Here is a 5000-nt window from a genome sequence, read left to right on the forward strand (position 1 = left end):
GTGCGAGAAAAAGTGCCACCGGACCGCGCCACCGGCGGCCGGCTCTCCCTTTTCCGGGAAAAAATTGCCGGGGGAGCGGCACGACAAAAAGGCACATGGAGGCGTGTTCGCAACGATCCGTGCTAGCCACGGGGGCCGCGGGCACGGGGCACCGGGGACCCGGGGGGGCGAGACGCGAGACTCACTCCCCCCACGGACCCGCCGGCTTCCCGCTCGCTCCCTTCTCTCTCGCCGCCGCCGCGCGCCCCTTCGTCGCAACGCTTCTCGGTGCCGCGGCTTAGGGCCGCCGGAGAAAAATTAAGAAGATCCGCGGAGGCCGGGCGGGCGCCCCCACTCTGCCCGCACGCCGGCGCGCCTAAACCGCGGAAAAAAAAAAGCCGGGCCCGCGTGGCAACCCAGCCCGCCCGGCATAAGCGGCTCGGTCCGTGCGGCCACGACCGAGGTGGGCGAGGCGCCGCCGCCTCGCCCGGGACAAGTCCGGGGGGCTCCCTCCGTCGGGTGCCGGGTCCGTCAACTCCAAAAAACTCTGCCCGCCAACGCGGGTCCACGGCTTAAGGCCGAGGAAGGGGGATGGTTTCAACAACGCGGGCCGGGGACGGGGCGCCCCGACCCCGGGCTCCGCAGCTTTACCGGGCGGGCCGACCGCCGCCGAGGCGGACCGACAGCCCAAAAAAGTGCCCGCCGAGTGGGCCCCGGCTTAAGGCCAGGCACGAAAGGGACGAGGCGCCGCCGCCTCGCCCGCCACCGCTGCCCAGGGGGGCCGCCCCCCCTTGCGAATCGGCCGGCAGAAGCCGGGCCGGCGCGGGAAAGCTCGCAGCTTCTCTCTCCGCCTCGCCTCGAACGCCAAGCGGTTTCCCTCTCGGATCGTCTTTCGGCAGCCCTTCTCTCTCGGCCTCGCGGGCAGATCGCCCCCGGTCCTCCGGCAGCCCTTCTCTCTCTCGGCCTCGCGGGCAGATCGCCCCGGTCCTCCGGCAGCCCTTCTCTCTCTCGGCCTCGCGGGCAGATCGCCCCGGTCCTCCGGCAGCCCTTCTCTCTCTCGGCCTCGCGGGCAGATCGCCCCGGTTCTCCGGCAGCCCTTCTCTCTCTCGGCCTCGCGGGCAGATCGCCCCGGTCCTCCGGCAGCCCTTCTCTCTCTCGGCCTCGCGGGCAGATCGCCCCGGTTCTCCGGCAGCCCTTCTCTCTCTCGGCCTCGCGGGCAGATCGCCCCGGTTCTCCGGCAGCCCTTCTCTCTCTCGGCCTCGCGGGCAGATCGCCCCGGTTCTCCGGCAGCCCTTCTCTCTCTCGGCCTCGCGGGCAGATCGCCCCCGGTCCTCCGGCAGCCCTTCTCTCTCTCGGCCTCGCGGGCAGATCGCCCCCGGTCCTCCGGCAGCCCTTCTCTCTCTCGGCCTCGCGGGCAGATCGCCCCGGTCCTCCGGCAGCCCTTCTCTCTCTCGGCCTCGCGGGCAGATCGCCCCGGTTCTCCGGCAGCCCTTCTCTCTCTCGGCCTCGCGGGCAGATCGCCCCGGTTCTCCGGCAGCCCTTCTCTCTCTCGGCCTCGCGGGCAGATCGCCCCGGTTCTCCGGCAGCCCTTCTCTCTCTCGGCCTCGCGGGCAGATCGCCCCGGTTCTCCGGCAGCCCTTCTCTCTCTCGGCCTCGCGGGCAGATCGCCCCGGTTCTCCGGCAGCCCTTCTCTCTCTCGGCCTCGCGGGCAGATCGCCCCGGTTCTCCGGCAGCCCTTCTCTCTCTCGGCCTCGCGGGCAGATCGCCCCGGTTCTCCGGCAGCCCTTCTCTCTCTCGGCCTCGCGGGCAGATCGCCCCGGTTCTCCGGCAGCCCTTCTCTCTCTCGGCCTCGCTGTGCCAAGCTTTTCCGGGAAAGACGGGAGCCGGGACAAAGCCACAGGCAGACTCGTCCCGGCTAGGCGGCACCTCCTCTGCCCTGCCGACCGCACCACCGCGGTCGCTCCCTTCCGCCTTAAACACAGGCACGGCATGAAGCCAACCTGTGGGGATGCGGCCCGTCACCTCGCTCCCATAATACGGACAGATGAGTCCGAAGGCGCCCAAGCCTCCAAGGGGACTGATGGAGCTCGACCGGGAAAAGGCGCCACCGCAGGCCGCCTCTTACGATGAGGCAGCCGGAGGCAGCCGGCAACAGCGACCCCTTGGAGAACTTCCGCAGCCGGCCGGGACAACAGGTCTACCCAGCACCGGCCGAAATACGACTAAGTCCCGCCGGATCCGGGGTAGACCTGGTGTCCCGCCGGCCCCGGGGTAGACCTGGTGTCCCCGGCCACGGGGTAGACCTGGTGTCCCGCCGGATCCGGGGTAGACCTGGTGTCCCGGGCGGCGGGGTAGACCTGGTGTCCCGCCGGCCCCGGGGTAGACCTGGTGTCCCCGGCCACGGGGTAGACCTGGTGTCCCGCGGGCTCCGGGGTAGACCTGGTGTCCCGCCGGCCCCGGGGTAGACCTGGTGTCCCCGGCCACGGGGTAGACCTGGTGTCCCGCCGGCCCCGGGGTAGACCTGGTGTCCCGGGCTCCGGGGTAGACCTGGTGTCCCGCCGGCCCCGGGGTAGACCTGGTGTCCCCGGCCAGGGGGTAGACCTGGTGTCCCGCGGGATCCGGGGTAGACCTGGTGTCCCGCCGGCCCCGGGGTAGACCTGGTGTCCCCGGCCACGGGGTAGACCTGGTGTCCCGCCGGATCCGGGGTAGACCTGGTGTCCCGGGCTCCGGGGTAGACCTGGTGTCCCGCCGGCCCCGGGGTAGACCTGGTGTCCCCGGCCACGGGGTAGACCTGGTGTCCCGCGGGCTCCGGGGTAGACCTGGTGTCCCGCCGGCCCCGGGGTAGACCTGGTGTCCCCGGCCACGGGGTAGACCTGGTGTCCCGCCGGCCCCGGGGTAGACCTGGTGTCCCGGGCTCCGGGGTAGACCTGGTGTCCCGCCGGCCCCGGGGTAGACCTGGTGTCCCCGGCCAGGGGGTAGACCTGGTGTCCCGCGGGATCCGGGGTAGACCTGGTGTCCCGCCGGCCCCGGGGTAGACCTGGTGTCCCGCCGGCCCCGGGGTAGACCTGGTGTCCCGAGCTCCGGGGTAGACCTGGTGTCCCGCCGGCCCCGGGGTAGACCTGGTGTCCCGCGGGATCCGGGGTAGACCTGGTGTCCCGCCGGCCCCGGGGTAGACCTGGTGTCCCCGGCCACGGGGTAGACCTGGTGTCCCGCCGGATCCGGGGTAGACCTGGTGTCCCGCCGGCCCCGGGGTAGACCTGGTGTCCCCGGCCACGGGGTAGACCTGGTGTCCCGCCGGATCCGGGGTAGACCTGGTGTCCCGCCGGCCCCGGGGTAGACCTGGTGTCCCCGGCCACGGGGTAGACCTGGTGTCCCGCCGGCCCCGGGGTAGACCTGGTGTCCCGGGCTCCGGGGTAGACCTGGTGTCCCGCCGGCCCCGGGGTAGACCTGGTGTCCCCGGCCACGGGGTAGACCTGGTGTCCCGCCGGATCCGGGGTAGACCTGGTGTCCCGCCGGCCCCGGGGTAGACCTGGTGTCCCCGGCCACGGGGTAGACCTGGTGTCCCGCGGGATCCGGGGTAGACCTGGTGTCCCGCCGGCCCCGGGGTAGACCTGGTGTCCCCGGCCACGGGGTAGACCTGGTGTCCCGCCGGATCCGGGGTAGACCTGGTGTCCCGGGCGGCGGGGTAGACCTGGTGTCCCCGGCCACGGGGTAGACCTGGTGTCCCGCGGGATCCGGGGTAGACCTGGTGTCCCGCCGGCCCCGGGGTAGACCTGGTGTCCCCGGCCACGGGGTAGACCTGGTGTCCCGCCGGATCCGGGGTAGACCTGGTGTCCCGGGCGGCGGGGTAGACCTGGTGTCCCGCCGGCCCCGGGGTAGACCTGGTGTCCCCGGCCACGGGGTAGACCTGGTGTCCCGCCGGATCCGGGGTAGACCTGGTGTCCCGGGCGGCGGGGTAGACCTGGTGTCCCGGGCGGCGGGGTCGACCTGGTGTCCCGCGGCCCGGGGTAGACCTGGTGTCCCGGGCGGCGGGGTAGACCTGGTGTCCCGGGGCCCGGGGTAGACCTGGTGTCCAAGGCCCCGGGGTAGACCTGGTGTCCCGGGGCCCGGGGTAGACCTGGTGTCCAAGGCCCCGGGGTAGACCTGGTGTCCCGGGGCCCGGGGTAGACCTGGTGTCCAAGGTCCCGGGGTAGACCTGGTGTCCCGGGCCCCGGGGTAGACCTTGTGTCCCGCCGGCCCCGGGGTAGACCTGGTGCCTCACCCTCCCCATCGAGCCCGGAGCCGGGCAACGCTCGCAGCCTCATATCACCCCGGAGCCAGACGGCTCGATCGGCCCCGTCCCGCGCAATGAACCCCACCCCGCTTTCCAGATTAATACCTACTTCATGGCCGCTCTAGTCGCTTGGAACGAGAAACTCATCCGGAAAAAACAAACAGACCATAACCATTGGCACATTTTATTTCTCCTCCTTTCGTATCCAGAGCACTCCCAGCCGAGCCGACGGGCAACCCGTGCCCCGTGGTCTGCCTGCTGACACGCTGAACTGGCGAAACAGCGCCCCCGCCCCCGCCCCGTCCCACCCACGCCCTCCTGAGACCCTACACAGCCCGGCCCCCCTGGCCCCGATGCGGCTCGCCCCGCCCCGCCCAGCGGTAGAGGCGGCCGCCGCCGGCACCACCGCCAGCACACAGGCGGCCACTTTCGGGCGGGTTCTTTCACGGTCCGCAGAGGTCTTCCGCCCTCGACCTCAGTCCAGGGGGCCGTGGGGGCTCGGTGCCGAGGCGCCCGGGGCCGGCACGAAGCCGCCGGCCCTTGGCCCTCGTCCGCACACAGACACAGATACAGCGCCACACCCACCGACCCCCCCCCCCCCCCCGTGCGCACGCTCACTCCCCAAGGTCATCCCTTCAGGCCACCACACCGCCCCCTCGCCGCCCCCCGCCACCTGCCCCCGCCCCCCCGCCGGGCGGCGGGGCACGCCCACCCGCCCGCCCGCCTGCCTGGCTGCCCGTCCGCATGC

Source organism: Melospiza georgiana, chromosome 30 (assembly GCF_028018845.1).
Source record: "Melospiza georgiana isolate bMelGeo1 chromosome 30, bMelGeo1.pri, whole genome shotgun sequence".
Classification (NCBI taxonomy): domain Eukaryota; kingdom Metazoa; phylum Chordata; class Aves; order Passeriformes; family Passerellidae; genus Melospiza; species Melospiza georgiana.